Raw genomic sequence first — 15,077 nt, forward strand, 5'->3', positions numbered from 1 at the left:
ATGGAAGGGTGGTTTTACTCTGGAAATCTACTACAAACATGACTTTATGGAGGTCCCTTGTTGAGCACATCTCGGTGAAACCATATCAAATTGGTCCAGTTTACAAGAAAGAATTCAGTTTCTCTTACTGCCAATGCACCAAACCTCACCTGGGATCTGAAAAATCTGGGTTCTTTTCGACGTGCGCATCACCCTCGGTGGTCAATATTCAGCATGCAAAATTTTGCCCTTAAATTGCACGTGTGCAACCCCAATGTCTTCAAATCCTGTTCCCAGCTATCCCTAGACTCACTTCAATATTTTTTATGGAGTTTCACAGATGAAACAGAGAGCAGCATTTGACCCTGAAACTGGAACTTAAACGATTTCTAATGATGATGCACAAACAAGAATAGACCAATTTATTCTCCCAGAGTCATTAGCTCTGCAGGACTGACAGGAATAAAAAGTAACAAAAGTCTCATTTTTATCACTGAAGTCTGCAACTCTGTTCTAGACACACACAAGGAGCAGCTGTGGTGTGAGTAACAAAGGGCCATTTTTACACAGAGTACAACCACACTTTACACTGGAGACATTTGGTAATAAAAAGTAACTGCTGGAGCCAAGAAAACTGATCCAGGCCACAAGCCATGACCTTCCAACAGTTCCACAGTTGCCTCAGCCTTGTTAAAGTTTGATTTTAAAAAATGAAAGGGGGGGAGGAGGAAGATGAAGAGGGGATATAAAACAGGAGATCCTATATTCCAAAGCCACTTCGCTTTTCCATTTGCATGGATGGAAACACTGCTGGACAGGGACATATGGCCATTTTTCCAAAGCCCTAGGGCAGAAGCATCTCAGCACACCTCCCAGTCACAGCTGCTCAATCTTAGTACCACCTGGACAGCTTCACTATTAATGCTAAAGAACAGCAGAGACCATGCTTCATCCATACCAGCTGCTGTGACATATTGCCACCTTGTTGGTAATGCAGTCAAGGAATATGTAGTCCCTTTCATTACTCCTTGGCTATTTTGACTCAAAAGGAACAGATCAGAACTCCTTCCTCTACCCAATACATGCACAAATGATACCAGAGCAACCCGAAGAACAGAAGAAGGCAGATGCTCAAATAAAAACAAATCAAATGTCAGAGAGCATCTCTGTGATCCACATAAGATACAATCAAACCGTGAGGTTGAAAGGACCCAGGGTTGATTTTCCAGTGTTGCCATTAGAAGGCCCTAATTCCAGGGGTTCAAACGCACCTCCTGCAATGGGATACAACTTGGTGTATGAGGACTCAGTCTGGGAGGGAATTTTTTCCGGCCAGTTTTTTCAAGGGGAGTTTAATCTGAGGTTTTAAACAAAATACAGAGAGAGAATAAATATTTAAGAGAGAGAATAAATAATAAATAAATATTTTGCGCTTCTAAAATTCAGAACATTTTTAGCAAGAGGTTATTTCCTAACTGGGACTAAATTGCTTTGTGTAAAAGGCCATCTTTACGGCTATTATTTTAAAGGACCAATTAATGTTTACGTGCAGACATTTATCCATCAGAGATCCATCAAACTCCAGCTGTGCTTTAGACTGCAAACTATACTGAAGCATCCCAGCTGGAGTTTAAACCAGCCTGCAGACTACAAATGATCTGCAGTTACATAACTTTGTGCAAAAACCTATGTTAAAATTCTCAACTACAAACACTGAGTTAACTATCACAAGTAAGTAAATTAGAAAAGGAGTACTTGTGGCACCTTAAGAGACTAACAAATTTATTTGAGCATAAGCTTTCGTGAGCTACAGCTCACTTCATCGGATGCATCCGATGAAGTGAGCTGTAGCTCACGAAAGCTTATGCTCAAATAAATTTGTTAGTCTCTTAAGGTGCCACAAGTACTCCTTTTCTTTTTCGCGAATACAGACTAACACGGCTGCTACTCTGAAACGAAGTAAGTAAATTGATTATCTCCTCTCCAGAAAGAGGTTTATGGTTAGTTTAAAATATTGGCGGCCAGCATTTAACTGAGATCTGTGTTTTCTCCCCACAAATGTAATTTCGCCCTTTGTGTATAAAGTATTTTGAATGACAGAGTTATGGTTGCTGTGGGAACTATACATTTTACTCCACCAAATGCATCCGATGAAGTGAGCTGTAGCTCACGAAAGCTTATGCTCTAATAAATTTGTTAGTCTCTAAGGTGCCACAAGTTCTCCTTTTCTTTTTGCGAATACAGACTAACACGGCTGCTACTCTGAAACCATACATTTTACTGCGGTATTAAAATTCCAACATCACATTAGCATACTCCCCTCCCCACACACACACACACACACTTTAATTGAAAATAATAGTTGAATAGGAATCCAGTTTATTTCAACATATATTATTGAATTCCATACCTTGGTATTTATAATTAAGGCTACGATTTAATCATGGGTATTTTTAGTAAGTCATGGACAGGTCATGGGCAAGAAACAAAAAAATTACAGCCTGCGACCTGAACATAAATAGCCTTGACTGAATCTTAGGGGCGGGGGCACCAGCAGCCGTAGGAGGTGGTCCCGGGGGCCAGCTGTTCAGGACCACCAGAGCAGCAGCCAGTGCAGCTGGCCTGGGCGCCATGGCCACTCAAGCAGTAGCTGGTATGGCTGGCTGCGGGGCCCCCGGAGCAGCTAACTGCGGAGCCGCAGCAGCCAGTGTGGCTGTTCCTGGAACCAGCTGCTCGGGCGGCCCTAGGGTCAGCCACACTGGCTGCTGAAGAAAAATCACAGAAAGTCATGGAATCTGTGACTTCCTGCAACCTCCATGACAAACACCGTGCCCTACTTATAAAACTTTGCATTTAGACAGCATGAACTCCAAATGCTTCACAGACATTCCCCATCTAAGCCCCGCACCCTAATAGATAGGCAAGTATCACTAACCCCCATTTTATAAGCAAGGAACATAAAAAGGCAGAGAGGTGAAATGACTTGTCCTGGTTACACAGAGAGCCTGTGACACAGCCAGGAATAAAACTCAAGACTTCTAGACTCTCTGATCTGTGCTTTACAACACCATCCCCCTGCTTATATTAATCATGGGAAGTTTCAGCATAAAGGATCATCTTTTAGAAAGTTCTGAGTGCCTGAAAGCAAGGTTTATAATTCTCCACCTCGGCCATAAACTAGAACGATTGCTGTAATAAAAGCTAAATCCCCAAATGAAAACTACGTTAGGCGAGTAACCTTAAACTAACAGCAATGGCTCTGCTACTGTCCAGGCACAATGGAGTTTGGGGCCACCGTGCTCCTTCAATGTTGCTGTTGAGCTGGAGCCTTCAATAAGAACAGTCTGGCATTTGTGATCTTGTATTATCCCACTGACTTTATCGTCACGTGGTTTATTAGCTATATTTGCGAGTCTTGGAGGAATAGTGGATGAACTACTCTATAAACAGGGCTAAGTGCTGCAAAGCTTTTATTTTGTGGGGCTGGAATTTATTTTCTTTACTAAGTGCAGAGTGCTTGTAATTTATCAGCATAGAGTGCATTAAGTAAACAGCACTAAGCACTTAAAAACTCAGCAGCTGGTTGCTGGAATATAGAACTTCCAGTCTATTCACACAATCAGATTTGGGATCTATTAACAGGGGGTATGTTATCTATTAATCTGCACCAAGAGTCATATGCAATTGGCAGGCAGCCAAAGCATCACTCCAATAATACAATTTATTTTGGTATTGCATCCTTATTATAAGTGTCACAATTGCTTCTTAGGCCATTGCAGCCTACACAGTAGCTTCAAATATGAGCAGAGAGGTTAGCTGAGCTTCCATAAATACTGCAAAGTAAATGGTAGGGAGGCCACATTTTAGTGAACACACACACACAAGGAGAGAATCCAGTTGCTGTGAGAGAAAATCCATGTATGGATCTACTCTGCAAAATGACTAAGGCAGGCACCTTGCTCTTCCATGTTTTTTGTTTCAATAAATTCCAGATCAAATTCACTTAATTCACAAAGAAAAATGGGTTTTCTAACTACCAGCCCTGCAAACTGGTAACTCTGCAAACTCTGCCATCTGAGAGTCAAGCTGAGTTCTTACCTTCTGGAGCTTCATCAGGAACACAGTTCCGCAGGCCTAATTCTGCTCGCAGTCACATTTGTGCAACACCACTGTCACCATTGAGATTGCACAGGTTTAACCAAGAGCACAACTGGGCCCAGCAACTGGAATGTAATTGATGATACATGAGCTACAACAGAATCCAGCTCGCTCGCTTGTAGCTGTGTTGGCTCAGTAGAGGGAACAGGAGTCAAATATTACTTTTGTGACTAAAGTAAGCAGGTATAGCCCCAAATATGAAACAGAGATAAGACCTGTTATGTAAGAAGGAGCTATTTATACAGTCACTTGTTAGAATCAAATTGTAGTGGTCAAAAACCCAGCTGAAAGCGTGACTTTTAAGACATGATTCAAGTCTTTAGAACAAACATTTGATTGTACTACTTTACTTAAAAAAGAAAAGGAGTACTTGTGGCACCTTAGAGACTAACAAATTTATTAGAGCATAAGCTTTCGTGAGCTACAGCTCACTTCAATGAAGTGAGCTGTAGCTCACGAAAGCTTATGCTCTAATAAATTTGTTAGTCTCTAAGGTGCCACAAGTACTCCTTTTCTTTTTGCGAATACAGACTAACACGGCTGCTACTCTGAAACCTACTTTACTTAGTGACTAATGCAGAAAATGGATCCTCAGTCAAGCAGGTCACTTTATTATTTATCTAAGCATCAAGATTCTACTGAGCCCTGTACCAGCCCTAAAGGACACAGTCCTGTCCTGGCGAGCTTACAGTCTAAAAAGACAAAGATCAAACACAGAGGAGTGAAACAGTCCCAGAGAATAGCGCTCTTAACTTGACACACTTGTGTTTATGGCCTCATGGATGAAGTGAGCTTTGAGGACATATTTGAATGAAAAGAAGATGGGCACCTATTACGATGGAATAAGGAGGAGGATCCAGGTGTAGGGAGCAGAATAAAATAGAAGTAACAAGAGGAGGGGAGAAAGTAAGCAGGTTTCACTAGCAAAACTGAAAGTAATGGGATTGGTTGCAGTAAGTAGGTTGAAATGGAGAAAAATTAGATTGGCTGAACATTGCTGGTTGTGCTTTTTAAAACAGCAGGGTGCATCAAATAATGGGTAGTAAAACGGAGGGTGCATCAAATAGCAGGTTGTAACAAGACAGATACATCTACCCCCCCCGGCCCATAGGGAGATGTCCAAATGACTCCAAGGCATTTTATAAATCCAAACAAGGCAGCTTGCTATGGGGTGTGCTCCTCTCTCATCAGGAATTTTAAACTATAGCAGTAGTAGGAAAAAAATACCACAATATAGTTGGATTTAAAACCTTCTTAGAGCAGACAGAGAATATTCAATATTCTTCAAATTCTTTTTTAATGAACAGATGTCAAATCCTTTAAACTGCCACTTACTAAGCCACAAGAGGCAGTTGTAAAAGTTATTTTTATTTACTAATGTTGTAGGACAACTTGATAATGAGATTTTAATTAAACTCTATTACAGTTAACCACCAAGGAGGTTGAAAATGCACTAAGGCACATCAACCCAGATGGTGCAGTTGAGCATGTATCTCAGCGTCTGCCCAGGATCTAGAGATGAGGGTGTGGTGCTGGAAACTCTATCCAGGTAACAGAGGTACTTTAGGGGAAAGTACCAAAAGAGATGTTGAAAATTATAACAGACCCCTAGCCTGAGGGTGTTTCCCACCATTTAACACTTGAGTTTGTAATTTGGGAGTTAGATGATCAGATAGCAACAGTAACTGGAATGGCTCCCTTCCCACCCCCATCCCCACTCCCACCCCCACCCCGGATGTGTCCAGGAGGTTATGCATCTGTCAGCACACCTCAGTTCTGCAAACTGTGCCTTTGTCACCTTGAGATTAGAGTACAATAATGTGCCCTACAAGGAGATGCACCTGAAATCCATTTGGAGACGGAAACTGGTGTAGAATGCAACTACCTGCTTGTTAAGTGAGGTTCTTCACTGTGAACGTCATACTGGTACTCCGCGATCTGCATTGGCTGCCAACTGGTTTCTGGGTGGAGTTTAAGGAGAAGGCAACCAATCTTTCACTAACTAACACTGACATACTATTGCCATGTTTCGTAATCAATGAGTCACAGTCCCTGGGGGTAGGTTGCAAAAGGTAATCGGAGGGGGTCGCAAGGTGCTGATGATGTTATTACAGTTCTAAAGCAAAGAAAATAAAATTTCTGGAATAACTTCACGAGGGCCAAAACCTTCAAAGTTGGTGAGATCAAATGTAGTTATAGTTGATTTCCAGGTCAACTATTCTCTAGCAACTGCTACATACACACATTACAAAAAAAAAAAAAAGCGCCCAGGATATTTTGATTTATGTAAAGCACATAAGCCCTGTTCTACACTACGAATTTAGGTCGGATTTAGCAGCGTTAGATCGGTTTAGCCCTGCACCCGTCCACACTACGAAGCCATTTTTTCTGACTTTAAGGGCTCTTAAAACCGGTTTCTGTACTCCTCCCCAATGAGTGGATTAGCACTGAAATCAATATTCAGTCGAATATGGGGTAGCGTGGACACAATTTGACGATAGGGGCCTCCTGGAGCTATCCCAGAGTGCTCCATTGTGACCTCTCTGGACACCACTCTCAACTCGGATGCACTGGCCAGGTAGACAGGAAAAGCCCCGTGAACTTTTGAATTTCATTTCCTGTTTGGTCAGTGTGGTGAGCTCATCAGCAGAGGTGACCATGCAGAGCTCTTCAGCACAGGTGACCATGGAGACCCAGAATCGGAAGAGAGCTCCAGCATAGACCAAATGGGAGGTACTGGATCTGATCGCTGTATGGGGAGACAAATCCGTGCTATCAGAACTCCGTTCCAAAAGACGAAATGCCAAAATATTTGAAAAAAAATCTCCAAGGGCATGAAGGACAGAGGCTATTACAGAAACCCGGAGCAGTGCCAAGTGAAACTTAAGGAGCTTAAGCAAGCCTACCAAAAAACCCAAGAGGCAAATGCCCGCTTGGAGTCAGAACCCCAGACATACCGCTTCTATGATGAGCGGCATGCAGTTCTAGGGAGTACTCTACCACTGCCCCACCCCTGTACAGGGACTCCTGAAAGCGGGGAGTCTCATGCAATAGGGATGAGGATTTTGGGGACGAGGAAGATGATGAGGAGGGGGAGATGGAAGAGAGCGCACAACAGGCAAGTGGAGAAACGCTCTCCTGACAACCAGGAACTGTTTATCACCTTGGATCCAATACCCTCCCAACCCGGGCTCCCAGACCTTGAAGGTGGAGAAGGCAGCTCTGGTGAGCGTACCTTTGTAAATATAATACACGGTTTAAAAGCAAGCTTGTTTAATGATTAATTTGCCCTGAAGACTTGGGATGCATTCGCGGCCAGTACAGCTACTGGAAAAGTCTGTTAACGTGTATGGGGATGGAGCGGAAATCCTCCAGGGACATCTCAATGAAGCTCTCCTGTGGAGGTACTCCCAAAGCCTTTGCAAAAGGTTTCTGGGGAGGGCAGCCTTATTCTGTCCTCCATGGAAGGACACTTTACCATGGCAGGCCAGTAGGACATAGTCTGGAATCATTGCATAAGAAAGTATGGCAGCATATGGTCCCGGTGTTTGCTGGCATTCAAGCAACATCCGTTCTCTCTCTCTCTCTGTGTTATCCTCAGGAGAGCAATATCATTTATGGTCACCTGGTTGAAATAAGGGAATTTTATTACGGGGACATTCAGAGGTGGCCGTTCCTGCTGGGCTGTTTGCCTGTGGCTGAACAGAAATCATCCCCACTGTTAGCCACGCAGTGGGGGGAGGGGTGAAGCGATCATCCCAGAGAATGGGGAGGGGGTTAGCTGCTTTTTGCTGCACGTTAACCCGAAAATCGCAGCTCCTCCTTTTAAATGGCCAACATATTTTAAAGGGCCAATCCAAAGGGTGCTTGGTATGGGAAATGAGGGTGCTGCTGTTTGAAACCATTCCCACACGTTAGGAAGGTTAAAGAAGCCAAAAGACTATGGCTTACCATGGCTGCCTGCAAGCCGAATTCTGTTGCCCACCGGCCCTGCGTGTGTCATTTCGCACACTATACCGGCAGGCCCTCAACGTAAGAGGAAAAATGTGACCTTGTAAGGAAAGCACACATGCTATGTAATGTTAACAGCTTGGTTCAGCGTGAAAGAGTCTACTCATTGTTCTCTAAAATGTCTCTTTTTAAAAACTAATCTCCCTTTTTTCCCTCCCGCAGATGCAAATGTTTCAACGCTCCACCTGTCATCTCCTCCCAGAGGCTATCAAAGATTAGAAGCTGAAAAAAATGCACTTGTGATTAAATGTTCTCTGAGCTCATGCAGGCCTCCCACACTGAAAGAGCCCAGCACAATGTGTTGAGGGAGACAATGTCAGAGTTCAGGAAAGCACAAAATGAACGCGAGGACAGGAGGGATGAGCGAGAGAGGTGGCATCAGCGTGATGAGAGGAGGCAGGATGCAATGCTGAGGCTACTGGAGGATCAAACTGATATGCTCTGGCGTATGGTTGAGGTGCAGGAAAGGCAGCAGGAACACAGACCGCCACTGCAGCCACTGTGTAACCAACCGCCCTCCTCCCCAAGTTCCATAGACTCCTCACCAAGACTCCCAAGAACGCGGTGGGGAGGCCTCCGGGAACCAAACCACTCCACCCCAGAGGATTGCCCAAGCAAACGAAAGCTGGCATTCAGTAAGTTTTGAACTACAGTGTTGCCTTGTCCTTCCATCCTCCCCTCCTCCTGCACCCCACCTGGTGCCTCCCTCCTCCCAGACCCCTCCCGGGCTACCTTGGCAGTTATCCCCCCATTTGTGTGACGAATTAATAAAGAATGCATGAATTTGAAATAACAATGACTTTATTGCCTCTGCCGATGGTGATCAAAGGGGGAGGGGAGGGCGGTTGGCTTACAGGGAAGTAGAGTGAACTAAGGGAGCGGGTTTTCATCAAGAAACAAACAGAACTGTCACATCGTAGCCTGGCTAGTCATGAAACTGGTTTTCAAAGCTTCTCCGATGCGCAGTGTGCCCTGCTGTGCTCTTCTGATCGCCCTGGTGTCTGGCTGCGCATAATCAGCAGCCAGGCGATTTGCCTCAATCTCCCACCCCGCCATAAAAGTCTTCCCCTTACTCACAGATTTTGTGGCGCACACAGCAAGCAGTAATAACAATGGGAATATTGGTTTCGCTGAGGTCTAACCGAGTCGGTAAACTGTGCCAGCTCGCTTTTAAACATCCAAATGCACATTCTACCACCATTCTGCACTTGCTCAGCCTGTAGTTGAACAGCTCCTGACTACTGTCCAGGCTCCCTGTGTATGGCTTCATGAGCCATGGCATTAAGGGGTAGGCTGGGTCCCCAAGGATAACTATAGGCATTTCAACATCCCCAACGGTTATTTTCTGGTCTGGAAACTAAGTCCCTTGCTGCAGCTGTTCCCACCGACCAGAATTCCCAAAGATACGAGCGTCATGTACCTTTCCTGGCCATCCCACGTTGATGTTGGTGAAACGTCCCTTATGATCCACCAGTGTTTGCCGCACCATTGAAAAGTACCCCTTTCGGTTTATGTACTGGCTGCCTTGGTGGTCCGGTCCCAAGATACGGATATGCGTTCCGTCTATCGCCCCACCACAGTTAGGGAATCCCATTGCAGCAAAGCCATCCACTAAGACCTGCACTATGACGGGATCCACCTAACGAAGAGAAGGAAGAGCATCTTTGGAAGCAGGCTGGCTAGCCTAGTGAGGAGAACTTTAACCTAGGTTCACCGGGGGAAGGAGACCAAAGCCTTGAGGTAAGTGGGGACGTGGGATACCAGGAGGAAGCAAGAGCAGGAGAACGCGAAAGGGGAGGGCTCCTGCCTCATACTAAGAAAGCAGGACAAACAGCAAGTTATCTCAGGTGCCTATACCCAAATGCAAGAAGCCTGGGAAACAAGCAGGGAGAACTGGAAGTCCTGGCACAGTCAAGGAATTATGATGTGACTGGAATAACAGAGACTTGGTGGGATAACTCACATAACTGGAGTACTGTCATAGATGGATACAAACTGTTCAGGAAGGACAGGCAGGGCAGAAAAGGTGGGGGAGTTGCATTGTATGTAAGGGAGCAATATGACTGCTCAGAGCTCTGGTATGAAACTGCAGAAAAACCTGAGTGTCTGAATTAACTTTAGAAGCGTGAGCAACACGGGTGATGTCGTAGTAGGAGCCTGCTACAGACCACCGGACCAGGGGGATGAGGTGGACGAGGCTTTCTTCCATCAACTAACGGAAGTTACTAGATCACAGGCTCTGGTTCTTATGGGAGACTTCAATCACCCCGATATCTGCTGGGAGAGCAATTTAGTGGTGCACAGACAATCCAGGAAGTTTTTGGAAAGCGTAGGGGACAATTTCCTGGTGCAAGTGCTGGAGGAACCAAGTAGGGGCAGAGCTCTTCTTGACCTGCTGCTCACAAACCGGGAAGAATTAATAGGGGAAGCAAAAGTGGATGGAAACCTGGGAGACAGTGACCATGCGATGGTCGAGTTCAGGATCCTGACACAGGGAAGAAAGGAGAGCAGCAGAATACAGACCCTGGACTTCAGAAAAGCAGACTTTGACAAACTCCGGGAACTGATGGCCAGGATTCCCTGGGAGAACAACAGGAGGGGGAAAGGAGACCAGGAGAGCTGGCTGTATTTTAAAGAATCCTTATTGAGGTTACAGGGACAAGCCATCCCGATGTGTAGAAAGAATAGTAAATATGGCTGGGACCAGCTTGGCTCAACAGTGAAACCCTTGCTGATCTTAAACACAAAGGAGAAGCTTACAAGAAGCGGAAGATTGGACAAATGACCAGGGAGGAGTATAAAAATATTGCTCGGGCATGCAGGAGTGAAATCAGGAAGACCAAATCACACCTGGAGGTGCAGCTAGCAAGAGATGTTAAGAGTAACAAGAAGGGTTTCTTCAGGTTTGTTAGCAACAAGAAGAAAGTCAAGGAAAGTGTGGGCCCCTTACTGAATGAGGGAAGCAACCTAGTGACAGAGGATGTGGAAAAAGCTAAGGTACTCAATGCTTTTTTTGCCTCTGTCTTCACGAACAAGGTCAGGTCCCAGACTGCTGCACTGGGCAGCACAGCATGGGGAGGAGGTGACCAGCCCCCTGTGAAGAAAGAAGTGGTTCGGGACTATTTAGAAAAGCTGGAAGAGCACAAGTCCATGGGGCCGGATGCGCTGCATCCGAGAGTGCTAAAGGAGCTGGTAGATATGATTGCAGAGCCATTGGCCATTATCTTTAAAAACTCATGGCGACTGGGGGAGGTCCCAGACAACTGGAGAAAGGCTAATGTAGTGCCCATCTTTAAAAAAAAGGGAAGGAGGAGGATCCGGGGAACTACAGGCCAGTCAGCCTCAGCTCAGTCCCTGAAAAATCATGGAGTAGGTCCTCAAGGAATCAATTTTGAAGCACTTAGAGGAGAGGAAAGTGATCAGGAACAGTCATCATGGATTCACCAAGGGCAAGTCATTCTTGACTAATCTAAATGCCTTCTACGACGAGATAACTGGCTCTGCGGATGAGGGGAAACCCGTGGACGTGTTGTTCCTTGACTTTAGCATAGCTTTTGATACATCTCCCACGGTATTCTTGCCAGTAAGTTAAAGAAGTATGGGCTGGATGAATGGACTATAAGGTGGACAGAAAGCTGGCTAGATTGTCGGGCTCAACGGGTAGTGATCAATGGCTCCATGTCTAGCTGCCAGCTGGTATCAAGTGGAGTGCCCCAAGGGTCGGTCCTCGGGCCGGTTTTGTTCAATATCTTCATTAATGATCTGGAGGATGGCGTGGACTGCACCCTCAGCAAGTTTGCAGATGACACTAAACTGGGAGGAGAGGTAGATATGCTGGGAGGGTAGGGGTAGGATATAGAGGACCCTAGACAAATTAGAGGATTGGGCCAAAAGAAATCTGATGAGGTTCAACAAGGACAAGTGCAGAGTCCTGCACTTGGGACGGAAAACTCCCATGCACCAGTACAGACTAGGGACCCAATGGCTAAGCAGCAGTTCTGCAGAAAAGGACCTAGGGGTTACAGTGGACAAGAAGCTGGATATGAGTCAACAGTGTGCCCTTGTTGCCAAGAAGACCAATGGCATTTTGGGCTGCATAAGTAGGGGCATTTCCAGCAGATCGAGGGACGTGATCATTCCCCTCTATTCAACATTGGTGAGGCCTCATCTGGAGTACTGTGTCCAGTTTTGGGCCCCACACTACAAGAAGGATGTGGAAAAATTGGAAAGCGTCCAGCGGAGGGCAACAAAAACGATTAGGGGACTGGAACACATGACTTATGAGGAGGGCTGAGGGAACTGGGATTGTTTAGTCTGCGGAAGAGAAGAATGAGGGGGGATTTGATAGCTGTTTTCAACTACCTGAAAGGGGGTTCCAAAGAGGATGGATCTAGACTGTTCCCAGTGGTGGCAGATAACTGAACGAGGAGTAATGGTCTCAAGTTGCAGTGGGGGAGGTTTAGGTTGGATATTAGGAAAAACTTTTTCACTAGGAGAGTGATGAAACACTGGAATGCGTTACCTAGGGAGGTGGTGGAATCTCCTTCCTTAGAAGTTTTTAAGGTCAGGCTTGACAAAGTCCTGACTGGGATGATTTAGTTGGGGATTGGTCCTGCTTTAAGCAGGGGGTTGGACTAGATGACCTCCTGAGGTCCCTTCCAACCCTGATATTCTGTGATTTCCCAGAGTCACTACCCTTGATAGCAGCAGCTCAGTGACCGTGTTGGCTACTTGCATCACAGCAGCCGCCACAGTAGATTTGCCCACTCCAAATTGATTCCTTACTGACCAGTAGCTGTCTGGCATTGCAAGCTTCCAGAGGGCTATCGCCACTCATTTGTGAACTGTAAGGGCTGCTGTTATCTTGGTATTCTGGCACTTCAGGGCAGGGGAAAGCAAGTCACAAAGTTCCATGAAAGTGCCCTTACACATACAAAAGTTTCGCAGCCACTGGGAATCGTCCAAGACCTGCAACACTATGCAGTCCCACCAGTCTGTGCTTGTTTCCCGGGCCCAGAATCGGCATTCCACAGCATGAGCATGCCCCATTGCCACCCAGGATGGCCAAATTGCCGGGGCCCGTACTTTGAGAGAAGTCTGTGTCCATGTCCTCATCACTCTCCTTACCGTGCTGCCATGGCCTCCTCGCCTGCTTTTGCAGGTTCTGGTTCTGCATATACTGCATGATAATGAGCATGGTGTTTAGAGCCATCACAACTGCTGCTGTGATTTGAGCGGGCTCCATGCTTGCCGTGGTATGGTGTGAGCAGGAGAGCGAGTGGCAGCGGAAGTGGCGGGTGGATGACGATGCTGACAGCAATATGGCGCCTGCACGGAAAAAGGCGCAAAACGATTGCTGGCCATTGCTTTCACGGAGGGAGGGAGGGGTAGGCTGGCAGCCCACGGTGCTGTTGGCTGGGAGAGCAGCCTTTAGCAGAATGGCCCCCTCAAGGACTGAACTCACAATCCTGGGTTTAGCAGGCCAATGCTCAAACCACTGAGCTATCCCTCTGCCAATATTCCAGGCAGGACTGAATCTCCATTAGACAAAACTTAAAGAAGAGAATGACCTGAGTCACGCCCATTTATGTGCAGGCGCCCCTAGCAGACCTCACTGAGATCTACCAGGAGCACCCATGTCTGCTCAGGTGCCCCGACCATAGAATCATAGAATCATAGAATATCAGGGTTGGAAGGGACCCCAGAAGGTCATCTAGTCCAACCCCCTGCTCAAAGCAGGACCAAGTCCCAGTTAAATCATCCTAGCCAGGGCTTTGTCAAGCCTGACCTTAAAAACCTCTAAGGAAGGAGATTCTACCACCTCCCTAGGTAACGCATTCCAGTGTTTCACCACCCTCTTAGTGAAAAAGTTTTTCCTAATATCCAATCTAAACCTCCCCCATTGCAACTGGAGACCATTACTCCTCGTTCTGTCATCTGCTACCATTGAGAACAGTCTAGAGCCATCCTCTTTGAAACCCCCTTTCAGGTAGTTGAAAGCAGCTATCAAATCCCCCCTCATTCTTCTCTTCTGCAGACTAAACAATCCCAGCTCCCTCAGCCTCTCCTCATAAGTCATGTAAGGCCGGCCAGAGCACCCAGGAGACGACAAGGACGGCTACCAGTCGTAATGTACCATCTGCTGCCACAAGGCAATGAGCTGTTGCTGTGTAGCAATGCAGTCCCACGTCTGCCAGCACCCAGGGACATATGGTGAGAGTGAACTGAGCAGGGTCCATGCTTGCCGTGGTATGGCATCTGCATGGGTAACCCATGAAAAAAGGCACAAAACGATTGTCTGCCGTTGCTTTCACGGAGGGAGGGAGGGAATGGGGGCCTGATGACATGTACCCAGAACCACCCGCAACAATGTTTTTTGCCCCATCAGGCACTGGGATCTCAACCCAGAATTCCAACGGGTGGCAGGGACTGCAGGAACTGTGGGATAGCTACCCACAGTGCAAGGCTCTGGAAGTCGATGCTAGTCTCGGTACTGTGGATGCACTCCACCAGCTTAATGATCTTAAGTGGGAACACACACAATCGACTGTATAAAAATCGCTTTCTAAAAATTTGACTTTTATAAATTCAACCTAATTTCGTAGTGTAGACATACCCTAAGAGTGGAACACTCTTAACTTCATAGGATCTCTGCAATTCATTCCCCAGCATTTGTGGTACTACACAGTAAAGACATTGTTGCAGTTTTATGTTGCACTATAGCCACAAAAAGTTTTTGCTCCTCTATATTATTCATATTGTGCATTTTTAAAAGCGGACTGGGCATTTACACATATTATAATATTAATACAGATACAGACAGACAGACTGGGGAGCACAAAGAAACAATGAGACATTGTTACACACTGTGAAACAGAACTTGGATTACCAAGACATCTGGTATGTCTTGTCTTATCCTTTGATTGTAA

General features: G+C 46.0%; 1 protein-coding gene across 10 annotated transcripts in view; it reads right to left on the minus strand.

The window, feature by feature from the left end:
- Nucleotides 1-15,077, minus strand: part of NF2 (neurofibromin 2) — a 149,317-nt gene that overhangs the window by 120,226 nt on the left and 14,014 nt on the right. The gene's annotated exons all lie outside the window — the stretch shown is intronic.

Source organism: Dermochelys coriacea, chromosome 15 (assembly GCF_009764565.3).
Source record: "Dermochelys coriacea isolate rDerCor1 chromosome 15, rDerCor1.pri.v4, whole genome shotgun sequence".
Classification (NCBI taxonomy): Eukaryota; Metazoa; Chordata; order Testudines; family Dermochelyidae; genus Dermochelys; species Dermochelys coriacea.